General features: G+C 40.6%; 1 protein-coding gene across 1 annotated transcript in view; it reads left to right on the forward strand.

Annotated features, from left to right (window-relative positions):
• The first annotated feature begins 9,845 nt into the window (after positions 1–9,845).
• The window catches only part of LOC120569250 (protein phosphatase 1 regulatory subunit 29-like), a 306,066-nt gene continuing 289,265 nt past the window's right edge, over positions 9,846–26,646 (forward strand). The window contains exon 1 of the mRNA XM_039817061.1: positions 9,846–9,964. The gene's annotated coding sequence lies outside the window, so the exon portion shown is untranslated. The remainder of the gene's footprint in view (positions 9,965–26,646) is intronic.

Genomic DNA, 26,646 nt, shown 5'->3' on the forward strand with positions numbered 1-26,646 from the left:
ATATCTCAATAACTATTGAATAGATTTCCGTAAAGTTTTGTATGAACATTCGTGCTCATCAGAGGATAAATCATTTTGACTTTGGTGATCTTTTTTTCCTCTCTAGGGCCACCGAAAGCTTTAAGTAACTCCTACTTGGCACAAGATTGTGTACACACATTCATGGTTTCCAGAAGATGAAGCACAATTACTTTGGTGATCCCCTGATGTTTTCTTTAATACCATCAACAGTTTGACCGTCTTCATTCAGCGTGAAATGTCTCAACAGCTATTGGATTGTTTTCAATTGTACAAATGGTACAAACATTTTCCACATAGGATAAATCCTACAGGCTTTGGGGATCCCTTGGCCTTTCCCTCTGATGCCAATATGTGGGTGACACTTTTGGTTTTAAAGAAAATATCTTGACAACTACTGGATGGATTGTCATGATTACACATATTCAAAGTCCCCTAAGGATAAGTTCTCCAGACTTGGGTGATCCTCTAGCTTCTAGGACCAACAACATATTAAATAATAATAATAATAATAAATTGAATTTATATAGCGCTTTTCAAAGGTGGTATACATCCTCCAATGAGCTGTACTTTGTGTTTTGTTCTAAATAGCAAATGTTAGCATGCTAACAAGCCAGACTAAGTAGTCAAACTGGTAAATATTACCTGCTATCTATCAGCGTATTGGCACTGACGTTGTTAATATGATAGCATGCTAGTCTGGTTCCTCACTACCCCTAAAGTATTCTCATTCCAACCCAACATCAGACAGATTATTAAACTAAGACATCAGATATTTACAGTACATCAAGCTTACTCTTACACATCCCCATTCTGGTCCACACATCACAGTCACAAATATCAAGGACAAGAACAAACATTACAAAGGAAGAACAGGGAAGAAAGATTCATGAGATCACTGTCATATCATAATCCCTCTGTCTCACATCCCAGAGCTCCAGTTCTTAGATGTACTTCAGAGAGAGCATATTTACAAGGATAAAATTAACCCATGGAAAAATCTAATATAGATTAAAAAAAGAGAAGATAAGAAGAAAAAACAAAAAGGGGAGGTGGAAGGAGGGCTGGTTTAAGGTACAAAGACATGGATTTGTATCAACTGGAGGGAAGTTTTTTCTTTCTAACTAAACATGACACTACTGACACCACTGGTCCGTTTTTGTCAAAGCTTGAAGGCATGATGCATTTTGTTATGGTCTCTTGCTTTTTAAAACACCCTATATTACACATTCTGTACTCATCAACAGCCTTGAGAAGAGGGTTGATGGATCTTGTTGCTCTTTGGCTTTAGGGGGTACTGCATAATTTGTGTGGGATGAGATGTTTACATATTGAGAAGCTGTCACATTTCAGCAGTACGACCTGAGGCAAATGACTGAATCTATCTATCTATCTATCTATCTATCTATCTATCTATCTATCTATCTATCTATCTATCTATCTATCTATCTATCTATCTAGTTTGGCAAGCAGCAAATTATGTTGACATTTTGTGGAGGGAAATAGGAAATCAACATATACATCAATACAGTCATGCTACCATTGCACAAATCATTGATTAAGTCATTTGCGTAAATCCCAACTTTCAATGTTCAAGCTGATTGATATAATTACAAATACAACAAATGAAAAAGCAATGAAATAAGTACAGTTTAAAAACACAATCTGTGGAGGAATTTTCTGAAAAAACGTGCAGGCACAGAGACAGCATGAAGAGAAGAGAGCATGATGATTTTTTTAATAAATCATACTCCCATGGTGCTTCATCTCATTGGGTCAAAGGTCAACTTAACATCTCTCCTGTGCTGAGCTTCGGCGTGATGTGTCCAATCAAAAAGCCTCTCTCCATCACGGTTCAGTGGTGCAGGCAGCCATTCTGCTCACAGGGCAAAAGTGTGGGAAGACTTTTAAATGCATTAAACACGGTAGACCATGTATATCAGCATTGTCTGAGCTGTCGATAAAAGTAAGAGCTCCAAACCCACAGTGCAATATGCCGATCGAACCAAGGGCGGTTATGGATAAGGACCAAAAGTATTTGGCTTTATTTATCTTTGTAAACACTGACTGCATCAGACAGAAAGGTATGGAAGTAAATGAGTAAACATCATAGAGAGAGTAACAGATTTACTTGGATTTTCAAACATATACATACACATATGGACGTAGAAAGCCAGATAGAAAAGAAATGAAATTTGTAGAAAATATATTGTATTAAGATGCTATTTATCTAACTGTAGCTCTGCACTGTGCCCAATTTTATATTCCCCCCAAAATGTTGTTGCTCTGGCAGTTAGTCTTTGCCTCAATTTCACGGCAGAGAGGAACATAATGAATAATTTGTTTTTCCGTGGATAGTTTTTCTATTGCTGTCTCTTTCAAATTGTGAAACAACCGTTTGAAATCATTTCACGGGATTACAAAGAATGAAAGTAACCCAACTAGTTACCTCATAATGAACAGAGATCAGCCTCGTTTGTGATCTTATTATTGCAAATCAGAAGCGTGCACTAATTCAGCAAGACGGATAAACATTTTGGGAGATGCCTAAACCATGTATAAACTCATTATACTGTATGGTGGTTTGGATAAAAGTATTCACTAAAGAATAGGCTATATATTCAACTTTGTCTTCTACAAACACACTTATATATTGCTAATTTGCTTTGCCAGATGAGTTTCGGGGGAAATACCTGAAAAACATTCACTGTCTAAGTTTGTCAGTCCGTGAAGTTGGACATTCCTATACCTCATGCGGTGAAGATGTAAGGAGGATGGTTTGGTGTACAGAGCACAAGATGTTGGATATGTCTGAATGCACTATTCACTCATTCGCTATCCCCTACATGATAGATGGATGAAACCATGAACAAGAGTTTGACCACAGGTTCAAATGAACTACTACAGAAGCGGATTGGATTCACAAAAGTATAGAGTAATTGTCGAATGAGTTACATTGTCTCTCATGTCAAGAAGAAACAAAGTATCATCAATGACCAACATACAAATCAATAGTAAGAATGCTTTAGTGAGTACTACACAGTGTTAAACCTAGTTAACATTTACATATATAATCCCTATGATTCACCCCATGATTCACAGTAAAAAAAAGATTGAAATACAGTACAGACAGACCAAAACTACATCAACAGTTAATTTTAACGTTGTATTAGCAACACATTAGCCTCAAACAGCTACCACTATAATTAGCAGTAAACTGTTTGCAGAAAAAATAAACTAAACTAAAAATCACAATACGCGCCAACTATAAATATATTATAAATATATATTGCAAAATCCTGCATGCAGACACCTGGCTGGATACCTTTAATTGTCCTACTAGTTTGCAAGATAAGTAAACAGGTACCTTTCTTAACACAATCAATTTTTAAGCATGTTTCCTAAGCCAGCTCACAGTGACCATATGAGCCTGAGCTCTCTCCTGCTCTCTGCATTCATTTATCAACAGCAGCCAGGGAGTGCTGGGAAATTGCCCCCATCACTAGACAAATGTAGAGGCCATGAAACTCCTCTCCAGCCTTATTGCTCACCTAAAACAAACAAATGGAAGGCAATTACACTACAATTAATCCATATATCATGACAGATGGCTCCAGCTAAAGCCAAATTCAAACTGTAACAGGTAGTGAAACTGACACATGGAATGGAGCTGATTGAATACTGTAGGGCTGTACAAAATTAAACTTGTGTGTGTAGCTTACTGCCTATTTTATGGCACTGTTCTCTTGTTTATTAGGTTGTTTGAGGGCCTTTTGGCCACAACCAGAGGATGAGTTCATAAAGGACATCTGCCTTTCATTAACCTTCTTCTGATTGCCCATTACTCATGGTCTAATAAGCTGCGAGATTTTAATTCTGATGATGGTCTTATGACTTTGTGTCACCATCATGGAAATGAATTAACATGTTTAGCAACTGAAGAGCATCGTTATGTTCAAATTAAGTGCGACGGTCCTGTGATCTTTGCACCAATTAAGCTGTTGCCTGTGTTCTGCTCCAGCTATCACCAAGACAACATCTTGTTGCACTTGATGAAGACAAATTATTGATTCTGATACAAAAAAACAAAACGTATACATACAGCACATATTCCAGAGTGTGGTCACTGATTTGGTCTGGGCTGAAAGTATCTAAGGGCGTTTTCACACTTACAGTATAGTTAATTTGCTTTGGTCTGAATCAGTTGATGAGTTCGTAAACTTGGAGCGATTTCCCTTTGGTTTCGTTTCGTCATTACAAATCACGCAAGAACGTTCACTCCTCTTATTGGTCGGATGTGTCTGAGGCGGTAGCAAGAAAGCAAATACAGGAAGAGGTTCCTGGGTGGACTAGTGCATATTTCTTGCATCTCCATGGTCAAACCAGCTCATTTTATTTAAATAGTCAGACATTGTTTCGCGAGCGACTTTACTACGTCTGCTCTGGTCACAGAGACTTAGCTCTGCTCTGTCGGTGTCTGGCTCCAACTTTAGCGGCGGCTGGTTTGACCACGGAGATGCGAGTGACTGAAGTCTATTTCTGTGAGAGAAACATCGCAAGCTGCTACTGTCAGGATTTAGAGAAATGGCGGACCCAAAAATGCAGAGATGACAGGGCAGTGTTGAGTTTGAAGATTTAATAAATAAAAAGGGTTACAACAAAAAGAGTCCTGAAGTAAGCAGGCAAAAAAATAGTTCTAAAAAACGTGAGGAAGCCAAAAGACCAGGAATCACAATAAACTGGACCACCGAAATCCACACACAATACAAAACAATACAATGATCTGACAACAGACAAAGACAACACAGAGACGAAATACACAAGGTAACAAGGGTGAAACAAGGGACAGGTGACACGAGGGCTCAGGAACAGGTGAAACACATCAGGGTGGGGCAGACAATCACAAAGGTGGGAAACGGTTATCGGTGTTTTCAACGGTGCCTTCCAAGCAGCGCTGCCTGGAAGGCAGCGTTGGGAGGCTTTGGTTATGGTTAGGGTAAGGGTTAAGGTAAGGTTAAAGTGATGGTTCGGAGTAATTCACCCTAGGGTCCTTTGCACCATGACCTCGAGCCAAACACCCCCCCAGAAGCTTTTTTCACCTGGGTCTAACATTGGGAGAGTTAGCGTAGAGTAGCGTTATCAGCTGAATAGCTTAGCGCAGGGGCTAACGGACCCACGTTTGTATCTCGTAAGTTACCCCACTAATAATGCCCGAAATGATACCAAACGTCTACAAGTAGTACAAATAGGTTATGCTCTCATAAAATGATGGATTGGAAAGTTTGTAAGTACACCGCTACTCTAGCTAACTCTCCCAATGTTCGACCCAGGTGAAAAAAGCTTCTGGGGGGGTGTTTGGCTCGAGGTCATGGTGCAAAGGACCCTAGGGTGAATTACTCCGAACCATCACTTTAAGGTTAGGTGCCTTGAAGGCAGCGGTCGCAGCGCTGCCTGGAAGGAGCAGTTGGGGGCAAAAAAACACCATCAAGCGTGGGAAACACAAGGCAGGAAGTAAAACAAGACATGACATGGGAGAAAACAGGAAACTGAAACATAAAACATACACAACCATGACAGCTATAGTTTGCTGATCTGCTGTATCACAGATTGCTAAGCACATCTGACTACAGGAGACATTTAGCTCAGACTTGTTGGAGGTTGGATCACATTCTCACCACAAACCACAACGGCTCCAGAGTTCAATTGAAAGCATACCAAGACCACACCATCAAGCAGGTCTCGGCACGCTTATTTGGTCCGCTTTTGGTGTGCATACTGAGTGTGATTGCCGCTCACCAAGGGGGAAAACAAATACTAGTGAGATTCAACCAAACTAAACGAGGCAGGTGTGAAAGTGCCCTAAAGTGAAAAATGACAAACAAACATTTATTTATTTGGATGATTCATCTTTATGCTCCCATATACATGCAATTCAGGGGTTGTTTGCAAACGTCAGATAGACTCATGAGCAACTTATTAGACAGAGTTTTAGTAACCTTTAATTATACAAGGCAGGAGTTATATAATGAAGTAAATTGAGGGCAAATGTACATCTGGACTGATGACTAAACCAGTTAAGAACACATGAACAAATAGCCTAATATGAACACCAGACAAGGGAAACAACAGCAAAGAGTACAGGGGTAAGTCTCCATAATTAAGGTAAAATAACTGAGGAGGAACGTTTCTTGAGGTAAAGGTTCAGTTCTCCCAAATTACCATCAGCAGTATTAATCCTAAGCAAACGTTTTCCTTAGCAAATAAGGAAAACTGTCCATAGTAAGGTCTGTGGATCGTCCTTAATAATTATAATAACAATAACTATATTTGTATAGCACCTTTTAAAAACAATAGTTTACAAAGTGATTTGATAGGTGAAACAAAAGCACATATACATAAGTACACACAATAGTCAATAGTGAAAACAGAAGATGGGGCAGCTGTAAAGGATAGAAAAAAATGGCACTTCAATAAACATATGGTATTACCATGTGCTAGGGTAAAAAGACAAAGTGAAAGATGATTAAAAAAAAAAGATGGCATCACGTAAAAACAAATGTGTTTTAAGAAGCAATTCAAAAGAAGTCCCTGATTCAGCAAACCTTATCCCTAATAAGTACAACACTGTATCTGGAAAGATACTCTACAGTACTTTGTATTGGAGTTGCAGCAATGGCTGGACTTACCTAAAGGGGGACTCAGGACAAAAATGAGCTGTTTAGCCTTTTGACTCTGACCTACCAGTCCACCTGTGTAGCCTATTGCTAACCCCCATTAAGTACAGTGCAACCAACAATCCTGTGCTAGGTTAATACTTAATTTCTGTTAGTTATAGTCGTGACTCAATACCTGTTTATTGGGAATATGCACCATGTGAGCACAATATTAATTAAAGCTCTTAAAATTAGATTTTTAGATTCAGTGTCCCTTTGAAAGACAGAGTCATGAAATTGACAAATAATGCAGAAATCAGCAATTGATATTGCACTTAATTGGTGCAAATTATCTAACACATTTGCAATTAAAACAAATGACCAAAACCTTACATGTAGTAAATCTAGGGCTTTAGAGACCCCTTGGTATCAGGTGTCCCGAAGCAGTTGCCCACTTTGTCTGGGTGGTAACCCAGCCTTGGTTGCAGTGGAACTATCAGAGGTGGAGATCTACAAACCTGAGCAAATAAAACAAATATCTCCATGGCTACAAGTAAAGAACATGTGTGTGATTTGGATGAGATGATTCTTGAGAATAAGTTCTCTATTAAGATGCTGAGTTCAAACCACCCCAGTCCCGCAGTAGTAGAAATTCACTCCTTGGTAATAATGAGCTCAATGTGATTACATATGTGATGGAATTCAGTCAAGCATTGCTGCTACATGACAAATTCCCGATAAGAACCAAGGTAACTGAGAAAGATGTGGAGACAGTGAAGTGCTCCATCACTGAGAGACACAGGGGTGGCGGTCTGGGTGGCCAAAAACTACTGACTTCCCTGCATTTCTGCCTGCCAATGTGCTTCCATTGGTTCCACTGTCCACACACACACACACACACACACACACACACGGGTGATTCTAGGATCAGACCTTTTGGGGGGATCAGCCCATAATGAGAATGTGACACGGATACAGCGTGCGAAAGTGTTAAACCCCTGCTAAATCAGTAATTTCATTAGCCGATTAGCCTAATTAGCCTAATCTCTGAGCTAGCTACTGACCAACAACGTCAGCTAACGTTTTATGACACTATAAACACTATGAGGGAACTAAACCTGACACTTTATAAGTCACAGTAATAACGACCAATTTGACACAATGGTCTAACATTCAACAATTTCAGTTGCTTACGTTTCAATTTGGGTTCTAATCTGTGCCATGAAATTACCAATTTCTTCTCTGGGGTCTACCAACGTGTTAAACTTCACAACCACACTCCTGCTCTCCCTCTGACAGATTAGAGCGAGACTCGGCCAAAGGCACAACCACCTCCGATTGGCCCAAACTACGTTTCTATTAACCCTTTCCATGACTGGGTTACTACTGCTGTACACAGGGAACATACTACTACTACTGCTGCTGCTGCTATACACAGGGAACATACTACTACTACTGCTATACACAGGGAACATACTACTACTACTACTGTACACAGGGAACATACTACTACTACTGCTGTACACAGGGAAGATACTACTACTACTACTGCTGTACACAGGGAACATACTACTAGGCCTACTACTACTACTGCTGCTGCTGTACACAGGGAACATACTACTACTACTGCTGCTGCTGCTGTACACAGGGAACATACTACTACTACTTCTACTACTGCTGTACACATGGAGCATACTACTACTACTGCTGTACATAGGGAACATACTACTACTACTGCTGTACACAGGGAACATACTACTACTACTGCTGTACATAGGGAACATACCACTACTACTGCTGTACACAGGGAACATACTACTACTACTGCTGTACAAAGGGAACATACTACTACTACTACTGTACAAAGGGAACATACTACTACTACTAGGTTACAGGTGCATTGCATGAGCCACAGCCACACAGGATATTAAACCTGTTTCAAGCCCTTTGAACCTGTAATTGGTTGTCCTCTGTTACTAACAGACAAGTTCACATGAACTCTAACTTTTAGCACTTTGTTTTTTTTTTATTGTTTTTTATTATTATAATTTTTTGGCGGGCTAAGATTAAATTTCGGGGGGCTTGAGCCCTCCTTAAAAGGGTCTAAAATCGCCAATGCGCGCGCACACACACACACGCCCCAAAATACTCATGCGCGCGCACATACACACACACACACACACACGCCCCAAAATACTCATGCACAAATAACGCAGGAGCAAATTAATTCCTCTCAAGCTGACCAGCAGTGACGTCACCTGCACATTTGGATCTCCCCCTATTCTCTTTGTGTGCCTGTGTGTGCGTGTGTGTGTGTGTGTGTGTGTGTGTGTGTGTGTGTGTGTGTGTGTATGTGTGTGTGTTAGAGCTTGTCTTCCTGCCCGTTCGCACAGGCGTGCACTTTTGAGGCGCGTTGCTACGTGCCCAGATTGGAAAGCAGCTGCATGGGAAGGCAATAACTTGCACAAGTGATGGAGGGAGATAGAGACCAGTGAGTGGCTTCCTAGTTTTTCTCGGAACTCCTGGGTATGCACAGTATGCAATTACCACCTCTGGAGTCATGAGTGAGCTGCAGGCACAGAGTGCCTCCCATAATTCTTAATATCTACAGATTGTAGCCAATAATAGACGTTGCTTTAATCTATAGCCTAAGTGCCATAGTGGTTTGATTGAGCCAGACACAGCTATTGCTATATAACATTTCTGAAGATTGTTGCCACAGTAAAAAAAAAAAAAAAAATAAGTTTACATATAGCATACACACGACAGGAATAGACTTTTGTGATGATGTGGATAGAGATAAAAATAGCACAATTAATTAAGGTCGCCTGCTGAGAATCACAGATGCTTGAAGTCCCGGTGGGAATATTACTGTGATATTTAAATGGGGCTTGCTTTGGCATTTTAATGAAGCACACCCGACTTTTACTGATCGTTTTTTTTTTTTTGCTAAGGCTTTTTATTTTTCCTTTCAGAGTATCCTGCCGGTTTGTGTCACTCATATGAAATCGGGAGCGGCTGTTGCCCCGATTCAACATAACCCCTCTGTCGGACTGAGCCACCTCCTCTCCCTCTCTCTCCCTCTCACTTCCATCAGTCTGCCTCTGTCTCTCATCCCTCCTCTTGCGAACTCCCCTCCTCTCTCTCTCTCTCTCTCTGCTGGAACGCACGGACCTCCGCCGCTGTCCAGGGATAATACTCTTTGCTTTCCCCGTCTGTGCCGCTGCAGAACGGACCGTAAAGCTGCATGCTGCCTCTTCCTACCTGCCTGCCAGACCGAGACCCCGATCAAGGTAAGACAAGTCCAAGCTCGCCGTGCTGGCTAAAGCTGGGCTTAGCTGTCAGTTTAAAGGATGGCTTCTGCACTTGTGGGTTCACTGGGATGCGTGCTGTGCGCACTTGAGACACACGCATGTTGCCACGGTGAGAGGCTGTGGTCCGTGGATCGCGAGGCGATCTGTTGAAGCCTGAATTGTGCTGTTTTGGCCAGTATGCACCTGCTAGAAGATAGAAGCAAAGGCAGAACAGATAAGAGAAGAAGAAAAGATTGAGAAGAGAGAGAGAGAGAGAGAGAGAGAGAGAGAGACGAGGAAGGGTGGAGAGATGTGGGCAAATTGTTGCCGGCGCGACCTATTGACTAGTAGTTTCATCCATCTTCAAGAAATGGCAAAAGGGGCAGTTTTGTTATTATCGCTTCAGTTCACAATGTGTATTTTATTTTATTTTTTATATTAGGTGCAGGACAACTGTTGGGGTGGTCCTGTAGCGGTTGTCTGCGGTTCCCGGGCTGATGCGCTCAGATCGGAGTGCTGTTGCTGGAGTTGCTCGGTGCCAAACACGGAGGAGGCAGTTGCTGCTTGTGTGTGTGTGTGTGTGCATGGGTGCGTGCGTGCCTGTGTGTGTAGTCACTGCCAACACCATAGAGTCCGCGTGTGTGTGTTTGCTGAGAGAAAAAAGAGGCAGAGATGTGGGACATAGTGGGAGATAGTGTGCAGCAGTGATAGCTGTAAAAAAAAAGAGAGAGAAAGAGAGACGCGTGCGCACGTTTCGCGCGCGCACATGAGTGGCTGTGCTCGAGTTATCAATTTCCATATCAAAGTGGTTGTTTCGATAGATTTTTCATTAGTTAAGATGGAGGAGAGGAAGGAAGCTATACGTTCCATTTCATTCCCGAAATATAAACATTTTTTTCTCATTTAGCGGCAACAGCAGTGTGCGCGCGTTTGGAGACGGCGAGAAAATAGACAAGAGAGACATGGAGAGGGAGATAGAGAGAAGATGAGAAGGCGAAGAGGGAGAGAGGGTTAGAGGAAAGACGAGACAAATGAGAGAGAGAGAGAGAGAGAGAGATTGCGTCCTACACCAGCGCTTTCTGCCAGTAGTTTGATTTATCGCCTCTCCAATGCGCACTGACGCACAAAGCTGCGGGTCCCCCCAGCTCTTACTCGCTGTCATCTCACCGACTGATCAGGATTATCTCAGAATGACGGTCGTCGACCCATCTGGCCACCGGGAACACACCCTCACAGAGGCTTTGCGACCCTGTTACAGCCCCCCCCCCTCCACACACACACACACACACCCCTCCGCCTCCCCTGTTATCACCGGCGGCCCCACAGACTAAACACACGTTGATACATGACGGATGATTGCCGCCGTGAAAGCAACCATGACGGATGCAATGTGACAAGCGAGCCAATGGACATCCAGCGGTGATTTGTTTTGATTCCAATGAGATCTCCTCTCTGCCTCACAGTCGCTCTGTCCGCAACTTGGAGAAATTCGTTAATGCATCTCATTGTGATGGTGCGCGCGTGACTCATTTGGCCGTGCAGTGCAGTGCAGTGCAGTGCAGTGCCGTGCTGTGCCGGGATAGTGGAGGCCAAAGCAGCGCTGCAGGCTGTTGGAAGTTTCACAGCGCTCATACGAAATTCTAGGACGGAGTGAAAACATACACTGAGCTTCATCATCATCATATTTGTCAACACTGATCCCTTCTGTTTTTTTTCATCATCATCATCATCATCATCATCATCATCATCATCATCATCATCATCCCGATCAACCCAAAATATGAGGATATATTTGTTACCATCACAATGTTGTCTTCATCGGCACCCCTTTTATCATTTTCTTTTTATCAGCCATTTTTCTTGTTCATCCTCTTCCTCATAGCCACCACCACCACCACCATCATCATCATCATCATCATCATCATCATCATCATCATCATCATCATCATCATCACTATAATTTTATCAATGTCAAAACCACCTTTTTATTTATAACTATCACATCATAATCTTCTATACCTCTACCTACAGTCATCTTCAGCATCATCATTGCTCCTGTTTTTTATCAACTTTCTCCATAGCCTCCTCTTTCGCATCTTCATTATTCACGTTGTTTGTGCCATTAACTATGGGCTGCGACAGATATTCCCATTTTCAATTTCAATTTCCATTTTGTTTATAGGCTAGTGTCAAATCACATCGGGAGTTATCAAAGGGAACTTTACAGATAGAGTAAGTCTAGACCACACTATAATTTACAAAGACCCAACAATTTCCCCCAATCAGTTTATTTTGAGAAATACATAAATCTATAAGAACAGGAATTCTATGTATAAAAAGTCAATACAAGACCATGATTGCAGGTGAGGCCCTATATTATGTGAGGGTATGTGTTGCTCCAATCATGTGTGTCTTAACTGTGAAACTACAATACAATGCTGAAGGAGAATGAGCAGTGGATTGGATTTAGGGTCCCTAAGGGCCACACCCAACCCATGACAATGTGAGAAGGGCAGATTAGAGAAACAAGAATTCAAAAGAAAGAGATAAGGGAGACAGAGAGGAAGAGGGGAGATGATTAGAGAAAGTAAAGAGGGACAGAGAGAGTAGGGAGGGGAGAAAATGGAGAGAACGTTGAAGAACATTGAACAATGAATCTGCAGGTCTCACACAGCCAAATTCAATAAGGCCTTTGATGCTACTAAAAATGAAACAAAGCTGGCAAAACCAGTGTGCTACTAAATATTGCTAATGAGAGTTATAAAACTGAAAACTGATGGTTAACGAAAAAGGACATAGGGGAAATCAATTTTTAAGGGACACAAAGTCCAATTGTGTGTGGTTAAAGGAGGACAAGGATAAAAAAAAAAGCATGGAATTTGTGAACATTTTGGGGCTGTGTATGCTTACAATAAGTCTTAAGTTAATAAAAGTAAATTCTGGTGCAACTTTTAAAAGATAGCCACCGTATACGGCACACGGTGATCGTACACATTTCTGCTTCTACGGCAGAAATAATCATGCAGACTTTTATAAGAATGCAGCATTTCAAAAAGCCTGGCTATGTTCTGTACTCGTAGCTCCTGCACAACAATCACAATTTATAATTGTGTTCCTTTTTCTACATCTCTGTCCTTGTGGTTAACAGCCTTATTTTTGCAGAGGTGTAATGAAATGGGTTGCTGTGTAGCTCATGTTCTAAGTTTTTCGGAACACTTTCAGCTGTTGCTTTCCACCAGCAAACTGCTGGAAGACTTTTATTACTTTTATACATTACTGTAAAATACATTTTGACATTTTTAAAACCTTGTGAAGGTAATTCATCAATAATTTATTTTCTGTATCTCAGAGTGTTTTTGGGACCAGGAGATTCCCTGAAGAAAAATAGGTGAGACGAGAGACAGATGCAGAAATAACCAACGTGACGAATAATGAACACCTGTCTTCTTTCGGGTAATGTTCCCACTGCTGACCTGCGTTACATCCATAGTCCCGATGGACAGTATGTGAGCTTAAGACCTCTGGAGCATTAGCAGCATGTCTTCCAATGTAAGCTGCAGAAGACATTTAAGATAGGGATCTGAAACACATTGTCTCAAAAGAAGAAAATACAACAATTAAAAGTATTTCTTACACGCCCATGGATGACTTCACTTAAGCGGTTTGCAAACATTTCGTACAACCTCAGAACTTGTAAGTCAGCATTTTAAAGTAGCAGCAAACATCTTAATGACGCACATGAGCACGGGCACAGATGAGTTGCCTTCCGTAGGCTACTATCAGTAATTAGGAGGAAAATTCGAAGGACAAATCAATACAAGTTTCTCTCAACACCTCCAACAAGCTGCAACCTTGCGTTGAGTTTTGCACATCTGGTTGAGTATCCATTCTGCTGTGTTACCGTGTCTTGATCGCCGTGAGAGGGGGAAAGCTTTTCTATTAATGGTACTGTAGGCAGTAGCGAAATCAGCCTAAAGCTAGTGTTTCTTCTGTCTGTGGGTCCAGACGTAAAACATTGTCCATTCTTTTACTCTGAAATCAAAGTTTCAACAGCTGCGAACCTGTTCTGCTGTCCATATGTCATAAGATCTGCAATTACAGTCAGTGCGTTTACATGCACGCCAATATTCCACTTACGACACGTGGGATATTCCGGTATTATTCGGGTTTTAGAGGCATTGTTTGGACATGTGTACAGCGCATTCGGAATATGCGTCTCAATCTGGGTTTTTACTGCAGTTTTATGGTCAGCTCTGTGCGTTGCTATGGTTTCTGTACACAAACCAACCAGCCAACAGTTTGCAAGGCTGGAGACCTGATAGGAAGGAGAAACACAGCTACTTTTAAACATTATCAAAGACTTGGATATCAACAGGTTTTGGGGAAATGCGCGAACATCGCTAGGCCGACCTTTTCAAGAAGCTGGTTGAAGGAATGAAAGAGGGACGCTGCATTCCCACGGTCCAACGAGTCCGCCTTTGAAAAAAATACTGTTTTGCATTTGTAAAGGGGAATATCAGTGGAATATTCACTTTCTTTAGCCATGTAAACAGCTTAGTCGGAATATCGTCTTTTTCAGAATAAGGGCAAAACCCGGAATATTATGTGCATGTAAACATAGTCAGTGAAAAGATGTGCAAGACCGTCACATCTGGAATCGAGTGTGACATCGTGGACCGAAGGCACTGCATGGCTTGACTCCACTTTTATGAGGCTTGGTAGTGCTAGCTATGCTGTTAGTATTTATTGATTACTTGTAAGGTGCTAGGACACATCCTCCATCTCAACAGTCTCAATAGCAAACACAGTATAAGAGTAATATCATAGCTCATAATGGCAAGTGATTTTCACAATTACATGATGTGATGTTTGCACTCTTTACATAATCGTCTATATAAGCACATGGAAATGACTTTTATCGTAATAAATCTGTTAATGTATGCAAAGTAAACCCTACAAAGGTTGTAGTGGTTTCCATCAAGTTTTTATTGGGCGTATTGTTTTGGTAGAAAACAAATCAAAAGAAACATGTTGACAATGAGGTTTTGCGAATAATCATAAGAAACCAAGACATTTTTTTCTGGAATGAGATTTGCAATGCCGTAAACATCATAAACACATCACACATTCCATTCCATTCTCCTTAGTTGTATTGGGGTAGCACCAACAATCTTAAAACCCTTTTTGAAGGGCTAGGTACCAGTTGAGTTACTTTAGGTTCTTCTTATAATGGCAGTGAATTGACTCTTTAAGTGGTTGGTTCGAAAAAAGAAAACACAAGCTACTTCAATATAGAGGTCCATGTAATGGACTAGCAAATTGTATAAGCTGTTTACCTGCCTTTTTTTCCAGTGTATGCTGGGATCAGCTCCAGAAACATCCTGACCTTGGAGATGAATATGTGGAAATAGAAATTTGACTGAGAAAAGGAAAAGATGATGACTGAAAATGATTGATAATATAATCAAATATATTTCCTTATTGAGTACAAACATCTGCTTTTTGCTTTGCCATTTTTTACTTTCCTGTGCATCTTTGCGTGCATTTGTGAGTGTGTATGACTGTGTGTGTATGAAAGCCAATCTGTGAATCTGTGAAGTGACAGGTTTGCTCCATGTGCCTCTATCTGTGTATGTGGTAGTCTATGTTTTTCTGCCTTCCTCGTTTTCATTCCTCTCCTCTGTTTCCCTCAATACAAATATAAGAATGGATGGAGAGAAACATGGAGAGCGGTGGGGGAGACAGATGCTTTCCAGTGTTAACTCTGCTGTTTGTCTGCAACAATAACGCCAGTAACAGTGAGGACAAATCTTATCGCCGCCCCAAATGTTTTTTTTTTTCTCCCATTGTGAAATGCCAGACTGTGGCTGGTGGCGATAAGTTAGTGAAGAAAAACACCATTTGGCTGTTTTTTTAGGAGAATGCAAAAAGGGGAAGAGGGGAGATAGGGAAGTGAAGATGAGGTATGGCCTTAGGGAGGGTAATAAAGAGTTTCAGCCTTGCAGAATTGTTATAGTGTGGCGCCGGTATTCAGAAACTGCTGCATGCCTTTCTGAAAATATACAACAGTATACAGAATCTCAACAATAGCCAATGGTTGTCTCAAAAAGATGTTCTTATACTGGAACCAGCGAAGGTTGAAAGTCATTAGTGGATATGGGACAGATCCGTAGCTCACTTACAGTCCGGGTGAAAGTCAGTAGAAATGTTAGAAGGTACAAATGTAAGAATGTGAATGGAGCTTATCAGTTTGAAAGTGGGAAATCCTGAAGCGGGTTTGTTGAGAAAATCATTCTAATCTTTGCCCAAGAAAAAGTTAGCAAGTGGCCCTTGAGTTAAGATTATTTTGCCAAAATGTAAGATGCTAGTGGTTAACATAATTCTTTAAACCTAAACATTAAACACTTTGGAGTAACATCAATATAAAATGTGGATAGAAGTAATTTTAAAGTCCCACTCCAGACTCATTTTAAAGTATGTAAAAAACACTCAGAATGGTCAATATTTTGGTTTCCCCACGTAAGAAGTAAAAAAAAAAAATCTCTGAAAAGAGTACATCTACTCTCCCTTATTGAGAAACTCTGGATCTGACTGTCTTCTGAATCTAGGTCGCGCAGATCTCAGAAATGTTATACATTGTTCGTCTGCTATTTCATTACTAAATTCACTTCTGAGACTTTTTTATGCGAGAAATCAACTATGTAGAGCTCAAATATGGGCCATTTTACGGTGTGTGTGTGTGTGTGTGTGCTCTTGTTTCATATAGGGCTGTTTAACAGGGTTGCATTAGGGCGCATAGAACAGCACCCGGGCCATTTTCAGCCCAACCAATGTTACATACCCTATTCGGAGACCTTAAGCAACATTTTGAAATATAACCATTCTATCACCCCTTTAAGCCATTAGGCCTACATGTTTGATCCTCCCACCTGAGATGAGGAGTCTAGTAGTTAGCATCTTTTATTTGTTTATGTTAGCTTGTAAATGGCAGTGGCTGATAGCTACGATGAGAGTGTTTTTTCACTCTCAGTACGGAAAGTGCACTCTGCGCTGGAGGTTACTTTGTCGGTGTTGGGTCCAAGGCCCGTAGTGTTTCTCATTTTAGAAAGCGATTGGTTTATGGATTAGTGATGTACCTAATCAAGCTTGCCCAGGATACATTTGAATCTCAGATTTCAGAGAGGTGCACAGACATCCCCCACATCAGGATAGGAATGTGAAAACACCTCTCTAGTGATACACTTTGCACAGATACAAGCCAAGGTCTGACATTTTAGGGGAACATAAGAATCATAAGAAAACACCATTTTTTTGTGCAGGGTGACTTTAGGTCATGAAACAGGCAACTTTGGTTCTTCAAAGTTAAAAGAAACTCTTAAATGTATTCATGATTAAGTAGTCATTTCCCCAGCCTTTCCCCAAAGGCTGCGAAATAATGCAAAATTGGGGTTTTAATCTAAAGCGGTTAACGGACTATTATATAATGTTAAGGGTTAAATGCATAGATTAAGAGATGATTAAGGCATTTTAATCTGTAGGCTTATTCTGTGGATACAGAAACATAAATGGCTTTTATTTATAATGCAGGACACTTGCAGCTCCACTTTGTGAAATATAGAGATGTGATGGGTTTATGTTTTTTTACAGACAAATCTTGCACATTGCAGTTTGGGGTGGAGATGGACAAGAACTTTTTATTCTCTTTGTGTCATACAGTATAGCCTGCAGAATGACTGGAAGTTTCTGCTGTCAGTTCCTCTCAGGGTAAAACTTGTTTATGGTGTTGGAAGCTGAATCCATCGGGAGTCGATGATGTGTTGAATAAAGTCGTTTGGCTTCCGGACTCCTCACTCTTTCTTAGGCGTACATAAACACACACCTTCTATCTGTTCTGTCTTTTTCCAGCAATACTGTTTTGTACAGTTTATGTTGTCCCTGAAACTTTCTAATATTTTGCCATGTTGCCTTGGGTGCTGATAGAATATTTTTTGAGAAAACAATTGAAGGGAAAAATAGATAAAGATGCAAATCACAGTAGAGTTATAAAATAAAAGGACCTGCATTTAGAGCTGAAGAAAAGGAATTTGGCCTAAAGAAACTGCTTCTGATTTGTCTTTCTATCTAAAACCCCCCCTTTTTCCATGCCATGTTTGTCCTCACTTCAGAATTTTCAGAATTTCAAAATGCACAAAGGGAGTCCGCCTTTTACGGAACCCCTCTTACTGGAATTACCCTTCATCTGACTGCATTAGCACAAATTCAAAGGAGCTGCTGACAAGTTCAGCAAGATTACAGTATATAATGGGACAATGCTTAAAAGCACACCATTTCTATTTTTCATAGTATGCTTTGTATTCTTAGACTTTAACACTATGCCTAAATACTCTTTGCGTAAAGTTTGCAACCCAAAATCTTCCAAGCTCATCTGAAGTGGTATGAATCATTTGCTACAAACACATTTTTCAATGCGTTTTTCTAAAATGCAGTAGAGCAGCAGAGTCGCAGAATAAATATGTAAAGGACAAATTTAGATGCATTAACACAGTGGCAGAGCTTATGATTTCATACTTAGTGCTTCAACAGTTGTACGGAAGAACCCACTCATACATCTCACAGCACCTATCCTACACATTTGACCAATTATCTCCAACAGAAATGAAACAAGTTGTAGTCGTTTCTGCTGCCTGATAAGAGAGCAAAACTGGATTTTCCCCAAACAATACTTTTTGAAGCTGCAGCCAAAGCGCATCAGTAATTCAACAAAGGAAGGATAAAGCAGTTGCCCAATGAGAACTGCACATGCCAGAAAAACTCCAAAAGCTCCACTGGAATACATCATAAATCACTGTTGACCAAACAAAGAAGATCACATTGCTTTTTCCTTTTATCTCCATTTTCTTCCACCTTTATTCCTGTCTTAAGTTAAACTCAGCGGGGCAGCAGCTTGAGTGTTTAAATATGTAGAGGACAACTTTCAGTGCATCTGCAGTGCTACAGCTTGCTTTAAAGTGTGCTTTTCCACACCTGAGATCCTAAAAAATTCAAGTTAAAGTAGAACATTAGTGTGCACCACAGACTGAGGCCAGTGTTTATCGAATGCCTCAGACTCGAGATGTGGCTCTAGCTGTCACAATGCAGCAAATGTCATGCTCTAACAGAGCCTCGACCAGCAAATCTGTTCAAAAATGTGTTCTAGTATCCTTGTGAGAGCTGCTCCACCTTTGATCCTTTTCCATGTCTCTCTCACACCTCTGGTCTAAAAACCTGCCTTTTATCACTTGTGTTCCCCTGTGTTTGAATGGGTAGAGATTGCAAAGAATCTCCTGCACACTGTCTAACTTGCAAAAATAAATTATATAAATTCAATAGATCTCCAAATGTTTTTCCAAATCCAGCCTGTGTACATGTGACAGTACAATTTTATCCACTTGTTCAATCATTATTGTGAATAATTATTCTGGAATGAAGTCTTGATAAAAACATATATATATATACTGGTAAAAAAACAAACTCTAAAAACGTTATCTCTCTACACTGAAAGCGCTGATAAAAGCTTACTCTGCTCTTCAGTGTGAACAACTAAATTTCATTTGCTATTCATTCCTTTCATTTAGACAGATACGTGTCTGCAGGCAGACCTGGGCAGATACAGTATTGGGTAATTACATTTCGAATAGCTGAAGAACAAGAGGCGTTCTTTATTTATCTGATCTTATTCGGCTCAGTGAATGTTTTACAGAGAAAAACAATTCCTGTTCTCCACATAAGAGCTAGTAGAGAGTGAAACATGATTGGCCTTTTCTTGACCCGTCTGATCCTAATTTTACAGTGATTGGATGATTCACAGGAAGGGTTTCATTTTGACTCTACAGCTGGTGGTTGATGAACTCTGATTTAGTTTCCGTCCCATTTCTTTATCACCCCTTATTTTTTCCTTAGATTTCGACCTATCACTTCATTTGCGCTAATTGGGTTTAAAGGTTTTCTAATTCTCTGTCACAAAAGACCATAACCTCTGATATATACCCTGCGCTCACAAGTTCTGGTTAAAAAAAATATTACATTTTGTCTTGACTTTTTTCTTCACTTCATTCCCATTTCAATCAGTTGTTTCTCCTTTGCTGTCACAGTGCTAAAACGAAGTGAGCAGAAAGGTCCGGCTACGGTAGGCTAACCTTATCTTGCAAATGAAGTGTCTACTACTGTTCAGCTCTGTGTGAAGATAACTTGGGGGCCATTTCCTTTGCTGCTTCTCACTCTAATTCAGACAGATACTATTAAGCCTGCAGGCATACCTGGAAAAGATTGTGACTAATTACCTGTCAAACACTTCCAAAATCTAAAGGAGCATATTATCGTTCTCATATCTACTGTACCGAGCGATGTATCTACATTTGAAGCCATTTATATAAATAGATCATGACTACCTCCAGCATTTGACTTGGGATAGGAAGCACGTGAGAAGACTTGTGTGTAATGAGATACAAGATGGAAGTCTATAAGAGTTGTTCATCTTAATTTGATTGTATTGTATAGCATTTTTCACAACTACTGTGATCTCAATTTAATGTGTTGCTGTGTGCATTTTTTTTCTTCTTCTTTTGCTGCAGTAGTGGCCCAATTTCCCAACAGGGATCATTAAACTTTCATTTCATCAAATCTAAGAACCATGTAAGCTCGAATTGGACATTTTCTGGCAAGCCACTGAACTTGTTGTGGTATAGTCGATCCAAATTATTTAGGGTGTTGATGTCTTGCATCTTCTGAACATACTGGGCGTAATTATGGATAGACACATGCTGCTCCACTGGGGCCTGTGGCCTCAGAGACCCAGTGTTCCCATACTAAGAGTGGATCCTGTGTCACATAGTGTACGAGACATGTTTTACAGACAAAAACGGTCCTCAGTCTCATGCTTGCCTATGAATATGGTAATGGTAAGAAAGAGAGGCATTGCATATTTGTATGTTGTACGAACCACCTAATGGGGGCATTTACCTGTTGACACGCTAGCATCACGCTAAGGATGAGGTTAGTGAAAAGATTGTGTGAGATATGGAGTGGTTATGGTTAGGATAAGCCTACAGAAAATCATTGCATGTTCTTGTGAGTATTGAGTGTTCCTAAGTGATGGGTGGAGTATTCACTTATAGACGCCTTTACAGCAATTTTGCATAATAAGCGTTATCAGCTGAATAGCTTAGAGGCTAGGTTATTTATCTTGTAGTTCAACCCACTACTAATGCCCGAATTTATACAAACGTCTACAAGTAGTACAAATAGTTATGCACTCATAAAACGTTGGATTGGAAAGTTTGTGTGTACCCAGAAGTTTATGAACACTTGCCTGCTCTCTTCAGCTCTCTGTGCTGCTGCTGCTGCTGCTGCTGCTACCTGCAGTAAAAAGTAGTTAGGGCCGTCTACAAATTACTACACCGAAAGAGATACAACAAAAATATTTATTAATTTAATGATTAAATAAGGTAATGTCTCCAAACTTACCCTCAATTATTACTTGTCTCCTGCTAGTTATACTACAGCACTTACTTAAAAAAAAAGTTAAATTAAAAAATATTTTTGTTGCATCTCTTTTCGGTGTTGTTATTTGTAGACGGCCCTAAGCACTCGTCTTACTGCAGCAGCAACAACAGCAGAGAGCAGAAGCCAGCAGGCAAGTGTTATTTACATAAACTTCTGGTGTACTTACAAACTTTCCAATCCATCGTTTTATGAGAGCATAACCTATTTGTACTACTTGTAGACGTTTGGTATCATTTCGAGCATTATTAGTGGGGTAACTTACGAGATACAAACGTGGGTCCATTAGCCCCTGCGCTAAGCTATTCAGCTGATAACACTACTTTACGCTAACTCTCCCAATGTTAGACCCAGGTGAAAAAAGCTTCTGGGGGGGTGTTTGGCTCGAGGTCATGGTGCAAAGGACCCTAGGGTGAATTACTCCGAACCATCACTTTAATAGTGACCAAAACAAGTTTGTGTGTGTGTCTGTGTGTGTTTGTATGTTTGTTGATTTACTACTTCTACTACTAAAACTAATACTATTACTACCACCAATAATTTTAATAAATAAACAAACTTACAAGGTTCAGACAGAGGTGAACATACTGGGCTGAGCTGAGCTTTCTTCAGGAGGTGAGGGTCTCTGCATCTGGACATTTTAAAATACAAAATAATATTAGCATAACATAACACCACTCATCACCAACACCATTGCATTTACTACGTGTAGGCTATTCACATGTATCTACTATTTACATGACCGTAAATACAATCCAGGCAATGTATTATGTGGAATGCATACGTAGCAGATTCTACATTAAGATAGAATAGAATTTGTCAGCAAAATCTTTCAATAGCCTGACGTCTCCCAAGCATGCCACAGCTTTCCACCTCGTAGCACCATCAATATGTTTTCTCTGATGTGTGACATAGTTAAAATGAACTTAAAGCTAGCTACGTGTCAACTTGTGTCAGTCTGTTCAACTTATTCTGTAGGTTCATCACTAGTGATACTGCTTGGTTAAATGGCAACACGTGAGAACGTGCTTCCAAATATTGGTCATCTGTCAAACATTCTTGAATATGTTTTGATCAGGCTAGCTAGCTCCATTTACCAAGCAAGCTTACTAGCTAGTTTCTACCAGCAATGAAACCTCAAGCATTAACAGTCACACAAAACACAATTTTGATTAAACTTTAGAACTAGTGTCTGAGATGAAAATAGATACCTCTATACTGGGCTTTCTTCTCCTCCTCCTCTTTTCTTCGTTTTTCTTCCTGTGCACCAGTTTGGACCTTTTCATTTTTAGACTTGATATTCTAACTAATGTTAGCTTGATCGAGTGTGCCCATTGCCTTGCAATGCAATGCAACCATAACGTCGGCATCGTCCCCCCCCCCCCCCAATACACATATAATATTTTCATTTCAATATATGGGGAGGGGGCGCCATGTTCATTTGTTTTAATGAGGGTTTTATTTCACCAGGGTTTTATTTCATTTTTTATTTCATTAATCAGTGTTGTTAAGAGAAAGATATATACTTAAGGGCACCAATAGATGGTGACCCCCCCCCCCACCAATTTGTCGCCCTAGGCAATCGCCTAGTTCACCTAGATGGGTTGGGTAAAGGGAACGCTAAGGTTCAACTCCATGTTCAAATATATGTTGATGCCTAAAGATTACACCGATGGATTTTTTAACATCTCATTCCAAAACACTACTACTTTATGACAAGGCATTGTTTAATACTGCATTCTGATTATTTCTGTATAACAGACCATTGCTAAGTATAACAGACCGTTGCCATGGACGGAGTTGTAATCATAGACCCTGGCGGACCATTTTTAAATAATAAACATTTTTAAATAAATATTTGTGCTCATACAGAGCTCATACCGCTGATCAGAGAGAGTCTGGAAGGGAACGGGAATCGCTTACAGCGCTAATTGCAACAGTGCAAACAGAGCAGTACTTAGCTCCATGTTTAGCTCACTCATTGGGGCGACCTGACTTTCGTCAGAGAGCAGTGCTCATCAAACATTATATAGGTCAGGCACTGATGTTGGGCCTGGCTCGCAGTCAGCGTTTCAGTTTGTCCCAAAGGTGTTGGATGGGTGTGAGGTCAGGGCTCTGTGCAGGCCAGTCATGTTCTGCACCAAACTGGGAAAACCATTTCTGTATGGCTTTGTACGCAGGGGCATTTTCATGATAAAACAGGAAAGGGCTTTCCTTGAATTCTTGCCACAAAGTAGGAAGCACACCATTGCCTAAATACGTGTGTGCTGACACAAATTAAACTTAAAGAAGAAAATTTGAGCATTTTAAAATTAATATATACTAAAATGATTCTTTACCTGAGGGACTTCTTATTTCTTTCAACGGTCATAGCACAGGTAGCTTGAAATAGCCGGCAGTCACACACTCTCTCTCTCACACACACACAAAGGCACCATGACAGGTCTCAGTAAAGCAGAGAGAGAATTCATAAGAAACCAATCTTTCTGAGAAAAATACACTCTTTGGAAAGCAGTTAGCTGTTAAGTTTAAGTGACCTTGACAGGTGACGCTGTGTAATTCACATCTCACCTTCTCTCTCTCAGTTTAATTCAGCCGGTGGGTAGCTCAGGGTGAAAGCATGAAGGGATAGAGAAATGTTTTTGCTCTGCCTTTTTACTGGAGAAGAAAGCAATGGAAGGGATGCTGTTTATGTGCGTGTTATGACTGTGTTTGCGAACATGTACAGTATTTGTGTGAATGAGCGAATTACTTCTGTATGTATGTAATGTACTGTAAGTAAGTCATCCTCCTTGATTTCCCAAATGGTCCTGCTCTTTGTTGTGGTACATTCAAAGCTCCCAGGTACAATCAACCTGGCATACCATAACTTCTGTGTGTGTGTGTGTGTGTGTGTGTGTGTGTGTGTGTGTGTGTTTTGTGTGTGTGTGTGTGTGTGTGTGTGTGTGTGTGTGTGGTGTAACCTTAATCAGGCTCAGTAGGCTAATTTTCTAAGCTTAGGAAGTTGATCATGGTGGAAAAAGAGCCTAAAACTCTGCTCATCAAACCCAAAAGCCTCAAAATGTAAATGTAATCCCTATCCTCTTCTTTCTTTTTAATCTCTTTCTGTGTGTGTGTGTGTGTGTGTGTGTGTATGAGCAGCCATGGGTGTTTACCAAAGCCATTCATCTCTCTGATCTGTGCATGGCTCCACCTAAGCTCAGCAGGTGTCTTAGCCCGTCTGAACATGCTTTTCGATACATCTGTGCTGCAGAAACATCTCCGCCATTATAATTCAGCAGACAAAGATCGGCTTAGCTTTGAGATTGCCTTTTAGAGGTTGGGGCCCTATGTGATTATATTCTCTGCAGAGCCAGATAGTCACCGTGGTTGACTAACTCAGGCACATTGACAGTTATCATTAATGTGCTCACGTTGGCGCCTGATGTCATGCCCAATCTAAAAGTAATGAATAGCCTGCGATTCTCAGTGTTACTGCTCACTATTAACGACTAACGGAACACAGTGGGGATGCAGCATGTACCCTAGTCATATAATGTTTTATCATTTCAACTGCTGTTTTGAATAAATAGAACAACTGTTCTTTTAGCATGAACAGCAAAACAAAGTGAAACTTCATCAACAACAGAAACTCCGAAGAACAAGATATAGGACAGCACTTTTTGATTAAGAAGTGAGAGGTGCAATGCTGAGTTGTAAGGTTTTATTGGTAACATTGTGGCCCAAATGTTCTCACCCTTTTGCTGGTGCAGTCTGAAGTTTGAAGACTTCATTACCAGGAAGTCTTGTCAGGCCCTGACAAATCTGTGTTGCTTTATACTGACAGCAACAAAAGGGATGAAAGAGGTGAAAGATCTAATGTTGGTGAGTCCTAGTTTCCCTGTCCACAGTGCTAACCTTGCGCTTTTTAGGAGACAGTTTTGGAATATGAAGAGTTGAAGCTTTAGCGTAAAATCCAATTAGATTTCTACATGGGAAAATAACAATTGGCAGTTTATAAAGTCAGATATTATGTGACTGTTGTGTTTGATTTATATTAGGCAGAGCATCTGTTAGTGTTCAGTAGTGTTCAAACAAGCAAAACAAGTGAAGCTTGACCTACTTTGAACATGGCATGATAATTGCCAATTGACATGCCTATTATAGAGCACCTGTTATTTCGAGAACCAACTGAATGGTTTTCTGAAAATGATGCAAAAAGCAAAAAACAGTGGTTTCTGATTCTAAGGAGGATAACATCTTGTGGGTTTGATGGTTTAGAGAGGGGACAACACCAGGCTCTAAATTCAGCATTAGATCTCAGACCATTGCACCATTTATTGAACGTCTTGAATAGGTTACAACAGCTAAAGCTGCTGTTGGCAGCAAAGATCAAGAACATGGGTCGGCACTGAGCATCAAAACTTGACCACTGAGGAGTGAAGTCATCATAAAAGGATCAGTGTCTGACAAATTTCTGTAACTTTGTGAAACCAACAATCCGAAAAAACCACGCCTACTGATGTGGGGAGGTAAGAAAGTAAGCAAGGTTAGAGCTTTTAAATGTTGCTGAAATACGTGCCAAAAGAGATAGGATGAAAGGCATTGACAAAGAAATAGTTGTATTTGTATCTTGTAGATAACGGACTATTTAGCTGTCAGAATAATAGACCGTCTGACCTATGGCATGGCAGCTCAGCTGCATGTCCCTTTATAGTCTTTCTATAGCTTTATATAACGTCCGACTTATCGTGCTGCATGCTGGATAAAGTAAAAGTCACGTTCCTTGCCTTCATGCCCGCAAACACAGCAATAAAGTCTCTGTAGTCCAGTGTTTGCGAAATCAGTCGCGCTCTCGTGTAGCTGACATTCTCCCGGCTCCTTGCTCGCTTGCACTCTTGCAGGCAGCGCTAACGTAACCATGGTAACGCCATGACATTACAAATGAAAAGAAATTTTTTTTGGATTCGAGTCAAGAACAGGCATGAAAAAATAAAGAAAAACAAAAAAAACCTGTTTGATTGCAAACCAGGCAGGCGCGAGGCCCCCAGAGGCGCGAGGCCCCCAGAGGCGCGAGGCCCTGTGCGTTTGCACAGTTGGCACAACCCACGTGACGGTTCTGCAACCAAGTGCAACACTATTCTACGAAAGGTCGTTCAAAAGTA

This window comes from Perca fluviatilis, chromosome 1 (genome assembly GCF_010015445.1).
Source record: "Perca fluviatilis chromosome 1, GENO_Pfluv_1.0, whole genome shotgun sequence".
Lineage (NCBI taxonomy): Eukaryota > Metazoa > Chordata > Actinopteri > Perciformes > Percidae > Perca > Perca fluviatilis.